This window comes from Contarinia nasturtii, unplaced genomic scaffold, assembly GCF_009176525.2.
Source record: "Contarinia nasturtii isolate CC-2019 unplaced genomic scaffold, AAFC_CNas_1.1 Cnas_scaffold_993, whole genome shotgun sequence".
NCBI classification, from domain to species: Eukaryota; Metazoa; Arthropoda; class Insecta; order Diptera; family Cecidomyiidae; genus Contarinia; species Contarinia nasturtii.
The window spans coordinates 743,366-756,520 of NW_022198340.1; the positions used below are offsets into that span (position 1 = coordinate 743,366).

Consider the following 13,155-nt stretch of genomic DNA (forward strand, 5'->3'; position numbering starts at 1 on the left):
TTTGTCACTATGTCTTCATTTTTATTACCGCTTTGGGCAGTCAAAGTGTTTAGAGACGCTAGCCAATATTTTGTATATAAATGTGTGTTAATATAACATTGTGTCTGAAAAATATCGCACTATTCAAAAGTCATTTGGATTTTTATTTTCTGCGCATTGTTTCTTTTTCATTCCTCTTCTTTTTCTTTCGTCTTTTGTTCAATTCTTTCCTCATTTTTTTATCGCCAGACTTCTTTAGCTCGTTGTGTTCATAGCACACCATCGAGATATCATTCGTGCGTCTAGTTATGCGCACTTTAAGCACATCCATGAAAAACACATATATACAAGAAATAAGAGAAGAAAAAAAAAATTATCATGTTGGAGGCGAGGAAAAAAAATATATACACAGAACTGAATTAATTCTCGAGAACGAGACAGAAAAATGCGCACAAAACGAAATTGCTCAATGTCACCGCGACGGTTGTTGTTGTTGCTTCTGCTGCTGCTACTGTTGTTGGTGGCTGGGCTGCTCGAGCGGTTTTCGGTGATCGTCACCATCAACGGTTTTTTTTGTTTCGTGTATTCATTTACGTAAATCATGTTGGATTCTCTTGAACACTTTTCGTCAAAAACTGTAGCCGTGCAGGCGTTTGAGCGTGCGCGTCGCGGCTTTTGCATAATTGATGAAGATCAATGAAAAAGAATGAAATTCAAATTAAGCACACGGTACAATCGCGTTCAATTGCGCGACCCAGACCAACCCCGGACCAGACCAATTCAATACAAAAAAAAAAACCAATTCCATTTAACAAAAGAAGTTAAATGAAGAATAAACATCGAGAAAAACACCAAAAAAGAAAACAAGAAAAAAAAAATTGTAAATGATTACTTTTCGGGGACCATTTATACGTCGATGGCTCCAACAAAAAAGTAAGAAGAAAAATAAATAAATTTCATGAAGAAAAAAAAGTGTCGAAAAAAAATGTATGCGACGAATATGAAGAATAAAAAAGGAACATTGTACTTTTGTGTATTGTGCATGAATGTAGTGCCATTTAACCTCCTTCCGATTCACTTACATTATACTTCACGTATGATTTGTCGAGGCGCATTTGTCATCATTTTTATCGTCGGTGTGTGTCTTTTATTGGTTGTATTTATTATAATACTGTGTGACTCGATTCATGGTCAATCTTTGTCTGAACGACATTATATAAAAATAACAGTGCCAAAAAAAATTTAAGTTGCAAATGAACGAACAAACGAAAGAAACAAAAAAAAAACAAAAACGTACCAACCGAGGTCCACGTATCTTTTCGTTGCGAGAGCTCTCACGCGTACTACACACTGTTTCGTCGAATCGAACAAATTTGTGATCGTATGTGCGACAGAGAGAGAAAAATGTGATAGCACACGCATGCGAATAAAGAAAAACGGTACAATATTTCAAGTCTGTTGACGAACCAAAACAAAAATCGGCCGAATTATTATATTCTTTGTCTAAATACACTTGACATGGACAAGAAAACTCCTACTTTATGTGTGAAAATGTGTAATTTGATCTACAAAATGTGGTTCGCTCTCTTTATGCCTCTTTTCATACATGCGCTGCCTAAGCACAATTTTACCATACGCGTTGTATTTTCATCCACCCACGTTAACATCCGATTGCACACATGCCAATTGTTTAATGTGTCCTCTTTGAGTGTACACACAAAATCGTGCGAGCTCATTCCAATCGTGTCGACACATGCATCGGACCCAATCTCAACAAGAAACTAGTCATACACATTGGAATCTAGTTGAGACACACAGAGTTGCTCTGAAAAAAAAAATATTTACGATTTTTCAGCAAAGCACCTTGTGCATGCAAATTATTTACGCATGCAATAAACGACAATGGTGACAATGACGATTTTTCATTTGGCCTGCATATACATCACACACAATGAACGTTCGTTCAAAAAAAAAATGAAACAAAAAAGAAAGCGAAAATATTCCAAAATGATCACGACCGACGGAAAAATATAATAGCCAGAAATCACAAAACAACAAACTAAAATTCTATTTACATTAAGAAAGCTGTCAACAGAAAGTAAAAAGAAACAACAACAACATCTCAACGACGACGACGATGACGTCGACAACATCGTGGCGAAATACACTATTTAGATGTGATTCGAGGTCTGCGCAAATTAAAATAACAAATAAATAAAGTAGCCAAAACAGAAAACAACAAACTCCGTACACTCATACGGCGATGAGTCCGAAGATTGGTGCGAGCCAAGTGCAAAAAAAGAACAGATAAAGAGATGACAAAAATTCCGTTGATTTCTTGACTCGATCCTGAGTCAGCCTCCATATACTTACGCATCAATGGGCATTTAGTTTTGGCGCGCACTGATTTCTATTGGCTGATCGTGTTTGCGTTCTAACGCATAAATTTAACCATTGCGCAAACATTTCAACGACGAAAAAATAAAATATGACAAACTCATTTAAATAACGACTGAATTGAGAATGAAAGTAAAAGTGACGAGACCACGACAACAATGTCAGCGGTGAATAAAATATGTGTTACTGTTGGGCCATTCTTTTTCAACGTGTCACTTCTAGCTATATTCAGTTTCACTTTCAATACTTCCATTAGCGGTCCGTCTCAACTTTATAAATGCCGTTGTTTTTACCATCAATTTCGTTCTCCACATCTCTTTCTTTAAATTCTATTCATCTTCGTTTCATATTTTTCTTCGTTCTTTTTCTGTTTTGCGTTTTGCGTTTCTCGTCTTTTAATTTCAGTCATTTCTTCATTTATAGACAAATGAACACACAGAGACCCACACACGTTCTTGCTCACACTCACACGCACCACCACATACGCATCACACGCAATTTACATGTTGCGTATGGTTTTCTGGTGATTGATCGTTGCATTGTGTATATATGGTGTTCTTATGTGAATTCCTTCGTATGCTTCTTTTTTTTATTATTTCTCTCTATTTTGTGTCTTCTGTTCTTTTTCGTTCTGCTTTTCTGTGTTGTTTCTTCTTTTTCGTTCGTTTCGCGATTCGTATGATATGTGCTTTGATTCTTTCTGTTGTGTGTGCGCGCGGGCGCTCGCTCGCTCAAGCCCGTTCTCTGTGTCTCTTTAGCTGAATGCTGAGTGTGGCCTATATTTTTGGTGTTACAACGTTACCCGTTCAACCAAATGCCTGTGTATATATATATGTACACAACGCACATTTTAACCGTTCGTTGTCGTTTCATCGGTCCGTTCGTTTTGTGCTCACTCTCGCTGTTTGTCCGTTATCTCTCTGGTGTTTTTGTTGTTCATATTATTCACATATGAGCGCGTATATACCGTGTGTATGTTTTTTTGTTCTCTGTAGAAACAACAACAAGTCAAGTAGCCAATCCAAATGAAAGTGAACCTCTCGCAATCAAAATGCCCAAAGAAAATGAAGCATTTTCTGTGCGTCTCTCTATTCTTGTTCTTTCTTCACATTCTGTGTGTGTGTTTTTTTTTGCGTGTACGCTTTCGGTTGCGCTGGTTTCTTTCTTTCGCCATAACTGTTTCTCACTCTCGCTCTCATTTTACAATCTTTATCGGTCCTATGGTGTACTGTTGCTCGTGTATTTTATGTTATTTTATTCAGATTTCGTATGGTTTCTGGTCGTTTTGGATTCAATTTGTGTATATGCACGATGCCATATTAACTCTCCATACACAACAGTAAGGCACAGTCATTTATAGATGAAAAGAAGAAAAAAAGTGCTTTAGAGTTTATTGCTCTTCTTCTGTTCTGATACAAAACCATACACAACACATGCCACATTCTTTTTTCGGATTCTCGTTTCTGTTTTGCGTGTGGAATGAGAACAAAGACGAAGAAAAGTAAAGAAGACTGCGACGACGTCGACAACGTCGACGATTTTGAACAACAACAACAAAAAAAAGAACGCATTTCTGAAGAAAATAGTTATCAGCGCGCACATTGAGTGCGTAATCAATTGAAAGCTTGAAATACCATTTGAAATCACGAAGGCGTACACATCACATAATACGCGTCCCATGAAAGATGACACGAAGTTACAGCAATTGTTTCTTTAGAAATTAGACTGAAAATAGTGTTGATGATGATGGAGAGGACACATATCGGTACCCCGATGATTATGGCATGCACACACAATTCATTCGAAAGAAGCATAGCATAATTGTGAACAATGCATGAGAACGATATGGGCACAAAATGTAATGGTTTTCATTCAACATTTATGCATGTATTGATTTTCAGATATGCTGAAGAATGAATGAATTTTCCCATTTTGTCTTTATTTGTTTAACTATTGAATAAAATCGAATTCAAACTTCCACACCATTGTGTGTGTTTGCGAGGAAGAACGATTTTTTTTATTTTAGGAGTCATTCACCTTTATTTAGTTCTTTCTGATTAAATTTTTATGATATTGTGCTGTGGAGTGCGGACAAGAGGCATGCAGCACAATGAATTCTTGTATTATTTCGTAAAGCAACGTACATACCAGCTCATATTCTCTCTCGTACGCATACAATCAAAATGAGCTTCACATACACACAATACCATATATTCAAATTGAACAAATCGCTGTCTGGCTGGCAACTTATTTCGCCTTTGTGCGCGCTTCACACACAAAACGGAGCAACAATCAATATGACTCAATGAGAAAGCGAGAGCGAGAGAAAGAGAGAGATAGCGATGTGATATCACTACGCGGATGAAGAGAAAATGAAATGTAGAGAAAGAAAGAGAGGGCGAGCGAAAACAAAGTGCGAGTGAAAAAGACTATAATTATGTATAACTAATATGACGATATATGTATTCATACACAATTATGTTTATTTGTTTGATTCGTTATGTCGTTTTTATTCCATATATGTTTATCGAATAATAAAATAATAAAGAAAAAAAAACTGAGAAGACTGTGGCGAATAAAAAAATGTTGAGTTCTTTGAAAGAAAGAAAAAAATAGCAACGATGGCATACAAACAGTACATCAGCAGCAATCGGCAACAGAACCATACGGTTCAAATGAAAATGAAAACATGCACGCAGAACAACAGCACAAAATGAACAACAACAATAGCAACAACAAACCAACAACAACAAAAAAAAGAGAAGAGGAGCAACAACAGTTACGAAGCGATAGTGGTAGTTGGTGCGATATGGTTCGTATTTCTGAATCGTTTTCGGTGCTCAGTATCTCTCTTTTTCCTTTCATTCTCGTTTCGCTGTTTCGTGTTTTACGCGATCAAATCCACTGTTGGTCGATTGTTGCCATCAGAATGTTCAACTGTAGCGCTACAAGCTATTTCACTGTTCATTGGCACTGCTATGTGCTCCTAGGTGCTCATTAAACTATGGTTCGAACATTGAAATTGTAACATCACATTGTGGTGCCTATTTGAGAGCACAAGCACTTCATTTTCTGATGAAATGATGTGTTGCTACTGTTGCGCTGTGGCTTTTGTTGCTCTGCTGCTGCTGGCCTGCGCCTGAGTATTTATAGAATTAACAAATGAGCATTTATACTATTTAGTTCATACATATTCGGAGGCAATAGGCTCCCAAATGCTCATACATATGCTTGCGCACATCCAAACGCTGATACCATTTACACACCCAGATTTTATTATTCTTTTATACAGTTTTTTTTTTATTCAACCGTATACAGTTTCATTACAAATAGTTGCTTCTGCTGCTGCGAATGAAGTCGAATTATTGTATGTTCTTCGGTGTTTTTGTCGGTCGTCTTCCTCTTCGTATTCAAGCACATTTTTTTTTGTTTCGTAGAGAAAAAAAAATGTTCCGTGAATGCTCTCTTTCAATTGGCAAATGATTTTTTTTTTTTGTGTGAGAGCGCGCGCGCACTCCACTTTCCGTTTCGATGGCCGGAGTTTTTCCATTTGTCAGTGTGACATATGATGTACTCCTTCCTTGAGCCCGTTCGGTTCACATTTCGGTTCTCTTTTGAATCGGTTGTGTTTATATTGTACTTTTTCAGTACTTTGACTTCGATGTTAATCAACGAAATTATACAAACGATTCTTAAATGGTTGATGACTTTTGAGCTTTGTGTTGTTCGACGAAATGCGCGTTTAAATGACGCATTGTTAAAGGTTTTCATTCGCATGCTTATAGTTTCATTTCTTTTTTGTTGTCATTTCGATTTCGTGTACATTGTACATTTAGTCACCATTTCAAAATACATGTATGGTAATACAACAAAAATCCTTTTCAAGTCATCGACCAATTTAAAATTATTTTTTTTTTTTGACGATCGGTGGCCAAGCAACATGCATACTCATTTTGATAGAATAGCATTTTTTCGGTTCTCTTTCTCAACACCAAAGATAGATAAGAAGAGAATCTCCCAAAAGTAAAATATTAATGGCCAAATAATTCGCGTAATTTCATGCATGTTTATTTGCTCGCCCATTTGTTATTATTATAAAAATTTTTATTGGTGCTATTTCGTTTATTTTTCGTCTTTTCGGCAAAACGAGCTCCAACGCACACAAAAAAAAATATGATTAAACAAAACAATTGTCTGCGTATGTGATTTAATATATATGAGCGAATGGTATTCATGAGTAAATCACGTCGTTGCCGTGCCATGCCATGCTTAATTTCTTTTCCAAGTGTTTATCATTTCGAATACCGAGATATGGCACGTTTAATCCAATTTTCGAACGTTGTTATTTTTGATGCTTGTATGCAAAACGCTTATTCTTTACACTTTATATATATGTTGTTCTTTTGGAATCACTGTCAATTCTTGGTAGCAATTTCAAACTTTGTTTAATTTCCAACCAAACAAAGTGCGAGCGTTTAGGTGTTTTGTTTTGTTGAAATGTTTGGATTTTCGGTCCAAAATGTAAATTCAACGCGCGGCTAAATTGCGAATGTCAGCAAAGTGCTAGTAATAAATAAAAGCGAAGACAGACAGCAAAAGAAAGAATAAAAATTCATGCTTATCACTTTGTAATACATGCACCAGGCACAAAATGCCACAATTAAGACGCAATTCATCAAAATCGTGTGTGCATATTAGTCATTTCGATAATCCATGTTGTGTGCGTTTATGATCATGTATACATGTCGCCGTTGTGTGTTACGTCAATCGAATGAAAGACTTCTTTCTGTGATTTCTATCATTTACTCAGCCAGCCCATTTGTGTGTTAGTTGGATACGATGAATCATAAAATTTCTTCGGAATTTCGGAAAATTTGAAATTTGCTCGGCACAGCGAAAAAGAAATTAGATATTTTAAATGTTGATTTAGCGTAAATGCTAACCAGTGGCAGGAGATTTTTATTGGAAAATAAAATCTCCATTCAATCATCGCTGATCCAATTAAAAACTAAAAATTCCACTTGAATGTTTACGAGCCGATAAGGAAACCCACTTAAGTGTTCATATTGGTGGCAGTGTGCGTGTGCTCGTGCTGGAATCGCGTTAAACATTGATGTGATTACACGCGGTCCGAATACACACACAAACACACAAATAGAGAAAAGAAAACACGAAATAAAAACTAACAATCGTAATACCATGAAAGTGCGATGCAATAGAACCAAGGCGAAGCAAAGCAACGAACATGCATAGATAGAAGCAAAAGCATCACGCAGAAGCTCAATAAATAATTCTTGTTGTTTGACGATTCCTTGCGTTTTCAACTCTCCGTAATACAATGTGGTTGTTGTTGTTGCCATTTCATTTTTATTTCTAATGAATTTCTAATGGGCGAATCGGAGAATTAACTATATTGCAAACGCGAGCTAGTTCATTCGTTCTTCATATTCTACACATGCGATATGCCCAATGCTAAACTTTTCCACTTACTCATTCTAATGCGAGCAAGCACATAAAGGCGCGCGCTCACGCGCTCATCTATTCGGACTCGGTCGTTGTCGATTGCACATTTCGAGTTTCTTTGAATTTCTACTGCGGAATAAATAATAATAATATTGTTTAGATGAGAGTCTATTTTTCTGGGCGTTGAATGATTGCCCTGTGATGTGAGTGCGAGTGCATGTCTATTTTGTTGTTGTTGTTTTCTTCTTCTTCTTCTTCTTCTCTTCTCTCCTCTATTTTCTGTGGTTTGCCGACAGCAAAATTGCATTGAACCAAGACATTTGCGAAAATCATTGCATTTAAATTAAGAATTCGGGGGAAGGAGGCAAGCAAGAAAAAAAAATCAAACCAAGACGAAATAGACAGATAGAAAAGACGTATTTTTTGCTCTTTCTTCCTTTCTCGTTCGGTCTCTTATTGTGTCTTCATTGTGAGCAAACGCAGCAAATCGCGTTAGAAAAACCAAATGAAATTTTATTTCCACATAAATCAGAGAGCCGCGAGACTAGTTAGATTTTTATGCAGAGAAAGACCTTTAAAGACAAACAATTAAACGGACAATAAAAAAAACAAAAGCAGCAGCAGCAGCAAAAAAACGAACTAGTCAAAGACACACAAACACACGTCCATCACGTGATAATTTGCGAGCATTGTGTCGATCGAACAGGCAAAGCACACACGTTATTATACACTTGTTGCATTGGTTTCGAAGGAATCATCGCATTGTTTGATAAGAATCGCCAGTTGACGCTGAATAAATGCGACAATTGTGACCATAACGTTGAATGTGTGTTTTGCATCTGCCGTGAATTTTAAAAATTGCTATGTTTCTTTACTTTGTTTTGCTGGCTTTGTTGCTTTGAAATCATTTTCCTCCATCGTCGTCGTCGTCATCGTCGTCGTTTTGGCAGCAAAACAAAAAACAATGCAACTAATTTCCATGGTAAAAAGCCATTCATTTTTTTTTCTCGTTCGTTTCATGTCAAGAGATATTCATATACAATATTGACGGTCAATAGAATGAGGTGGTCTCTTTTATCTCTGTGTGTACATCTTTATTTTCGCTGTTTAAAATTCATAAAAATAAAAAAATAAAAACATTTCAATGTGAAATGAGAATGCATTTGCAATAAAACCATCAATTGATCATGGTGGCGGCGACGGCGACAGCGATTCCAACGATTAGAGCAAATGAATATAATACTTTTTTTTCTATACATCGGAATGCCATGAAGGCAAATTGGAATCGAATAGCACGAAAATGATAAATAATTTATTATATAACCAAAGCCAAGTAATTATTGCCCATTGATATACATTTACAATTTGTGCACGCGTGTCACTCTATTGCCATTGCATTTTACTTTGTTACTGTGTTCCCGCCGCCGTCTGTGTATATGTGTCTGTGCCTTTTCTCTCTCTCCCTCTCTCGCCTCTTTCCATTTTGCGTTTCTGTTCTATGTGCAGCAGCAAGCAGACAAAAAGAGCCGCATGGAAACCGATTTGGAATCGAACATTGTCATGGTATTTGTACATGTCGTGCCAATAGAAAGAGAAAAAAATGCTGTATATAGTATATATTCATCAAATCACGCAATAACGTAGAAAAGAAGCGAATAGCAGCAACAAGAGCGAAATAAAGCATATCGATACCAAATCGGTTGCACTTGTAATCGCCAAGGCCTATTCACATCATATATATTCACCCGTACAATTGAAGCTTTGTTATTGACTCTTACTTTTTGTTGTTGTTGTTGCTGATGCAGCTGTCGTTGTTTTCTGTGCACAACAGAAGTATAAGAGAGAACAAAAAAAAAAAGAAATAAATAAACAGAAGAGTTGCTCCAGCTAGCGAAAATTCCCACAGCCATCCGTCGTTAATTATAATTCTATGTATAGCATCGAAATGCACATTTACGTACTTCAAATTATCGGCCAATAAATAGAATATCACATTGATTTTCAACACAGACACATGCATTACGTGCATGTATTGGTGGGCGTGCATGTGCTTAACTAAATGCCAATGCAAAGAGCTTTCTGTGTTCTAATTGCAATTCTGAAAATGTATATCGCATGTATAGAATCTCTCGGTTTGAACAAAAATAAAATATCAGAAGACAAACAGCATTCAAATGCACACAAAAACGACCACACCATATTCACAATGTATATGATTGTAATCACGCGTCCATCTCACATTCAATTGTTATGTCTTTTTTTCTCTTTCAATCTACCTCAAGCTGCCGCTCGAATGAGCGAACAAGCTTCAGAAAAGCAGAAAAAAATAGCAACAGCTTCGATCGTGCTCCGTACGCGTTCGTTCTTCTCTAAACGTTTTCCGTTTCAGCTATGTCTTCAAGTGATGCATAACTAAAGAAAATGAATATCAATAACGATAATCATAAAACACAAGAACAACAGCAGCACTAGAGAAAAAAATCGCCAAAGAAAGAAAGAGAAAAAAAGTACATCGACGATAATAGAAAAATGTGGCACGTAATGCTGTGCACAACGAAAAAAAAAACCAGTATGCAATGCAAAACTATAAACTCATCAAACTTCAGCTGTAAAAGCAGCAGCAACAACAGTAAAGAACGCTGAAAAAAAACGGCAACGAAAATAATTTTCTTTCTTTGGCGCTGGTTTTCGTGTATTTGCTGTTCTTTTTTGTTTTGCTTTGTTCGGTGTACAAATTATATGGTAGTTTTATTAAATAAAATGCATGTGCACAATTCAAATTACAAACGTGCGCGTTGAGCGCATCGAATAATGGCAAGCAAACAGCACGGCTACAGTTTTGTATAGTTACACGAAAATAGAGTCTGTGCTGTGCGAGTGCGCGCGCGGTAATTCTTGATTCTTCAATAACAAAAATTTCACCTTGAAATTAACACTGCTGCTGCAGCTACTACTTTTTTTATTCTTTATCTCTATCTCTCTGTGTTCAATCGTCATTTCGTTGTTATTGTTGGTTTAGATTTTTTTTTGTTGTTGCTTCTTCTTCTTTTGTTCGTATTTTTCCTAACATGGTTGTGTGTGTGTGTATCGTTCAGTCTTTTTTCGCGTTGCACCCGTTGTTATCGCACGCAAAAATCGTCGTTGCATTGACTTTCTCTCTCTCTCTCTCTCTCTCTCTCTCTCTCTCTCTCTCTCTCTCTCTCTCTTTCATTTCTATTTTCAATTCTAGTTTTCGGAATGCTCCGCGTTTGTGTGTTTACATTCGGCACTTTTTTTTCTTTTCTCCCTCTCTCTGTCTCTCTTTACTGTCTTGTCTAGTTCGCCTTTGTTTTTGCGATATTGCTTGCGCGCGTCAGTTGCCTTCGTATTTCGCGTTGTATGCTTAAAATGCAATAGATGCACACAATTACACACACACGACCAACTAAATCCGAAGCAGTTTTTTTTGTGTCTTTTTGCGATGCAATCAGACGATACAATGTTCGGACATTGTTGCATTGGTGTGCAAAATCATGCTCAACAGTTTTAGCAATTTTTTGTCGGTCATTTTTCATAGATATTAAAATGTCAAATATCGAAATGAAATGAACAAAATAAAAAACACCATCATACATCAGCAGGAATAAGCAGTTCGGACGTCAGCAAGGAGAATCTGCGGGGCAATTATATCTGCCAACCAGTTATACATATATGTGTATTAATATTGGCGACATCTTTTTCTCCTCTAGCGGTTTGCGACATACGATTACAACACCTCACCAATCAACCGGCTGCAGCCAGTTTTCTAAGTCTAGTTTCGATGTCTGTTATAAATATTACTTGCCCTTATCTCGCCTTCTTTGGCTATCAACACGATTCAACTTTAAACAACAAACGAACAATATCTTAACATAGATCCAATTAGACACTTAAATAGCGTTCTCTTTGATTAATACATTTTTTTTGTTACCTTCATTGCAACCATAAATGAGCAACAGATATGCCAAACATGCCATAATTCTGTGCTGCTATTATTCTTACAGCAGAAGAGAATTCACTGAGCCCCAATCGACAATCTGAGATTTATAGAACAACAATAATAGTAATAATGATTCGAAATGCAGTAATTTTCTATGAACAATGAACATACAAAATAAACGGCACAAAAATTCGCGTTTCATGTTCGCGGGATTCGAGAAGAAAATATACACACAGATCTTTTCGTGTGCGCTTGCAATCATTTGCCCGACCAATGAAATGGAAAAGAAGAAGACGAAAAAGCAATTAGAATCGGAGAAGAGAAGAAAAAAAAACAATCTAAGTTTAGAATAAATTTGCCAAAGTCCATGACCAATACATTTAGAACTTGTTAGAAGTTATAGGTTTTTTTGCAGCCATTTGCTGACGCTTGCGCTCGCGCGCGCACACACAGCTTATTATAGGTATGTGTGTCAGTAGGCATAGCATTCGGTTAATTTTCCTCTCTCTCTCTCTTTGTATTATTTTTTTTATTCTTCTGTATGATTCGTTGTGTGCAATGTTTTTTTTTCTGCTTTTCGAGTGTAATTAAGTGCCAGTCATGTTTTAATTTGCAATCGTTTTGCATGAATTTCTCGCATCTTATTCACACGATGATGATGATGATGAAAACCGAAAGTTAAAACAACCGAGTTTTTCCGAGAAGCGGTCAATTTTCTTCCCGTGCCCGTGTTCAATCGGAGTAAACGGTAACGCCTGCCTGGATTATTTGAAAACCGATCAATTGGTTGGTTGTTGAAAAATGAAAATGGGCACAATGCTTGAGATGAAAAATAATGCATCGTTGCACGTCGATTAGCGTGTTCAAGCGCACATAGCGCTTGGATAGCGTTTCATGGAGCGCGCGCATGTTCTAACCATACTTAGTCAAGAACATCATCAGATGCAGTCTACCGAAACAAAATGCATTTGTATTTATGCAATAATTTTGTTCGCAATCAATTTAAACGCCATTCGTGAAATTTATTAAGTTTTTCTTTTTAAACGTCGCTTCATTTGTTTCACTCGACGATCGGCGGTGGATTGTGATTTCTCTCTCTCACAATTTGTACATTGATATATTCCTTCGGCGCTTAGAGAGATAAATTCAATGTGCTTGCACTAAAACTATACAAAAAAGGTCATCTCAAGCAGATTAGTGTCGAGGTTTATTACACCTATAAAGAATAAAGATGTATGTAAGCGCGTGTGCGCGCGCACGACAAAGACACACACACACATACACATCGACTTGGCTTCGGTTGCGCGGTAAAACATGTGCAATTACCGCATTTGCCCGATCACACACAGCTCAAGTGA

At 36.8% G+C, this 13,155-nt stretch overlaps 1 protein-coding gene across 9 annotated transcripts in view; it reads left to right on the plus strand.

Moving 5' to 3' along the window:
* The window catches only part of LOC116343422, a 42,782-nt gene that overhangs the window by 9,842 nt on the left and 19,785 nt on the right, over positions 1-13,155 (plus strand). The window lies entirely within an intron of this gene.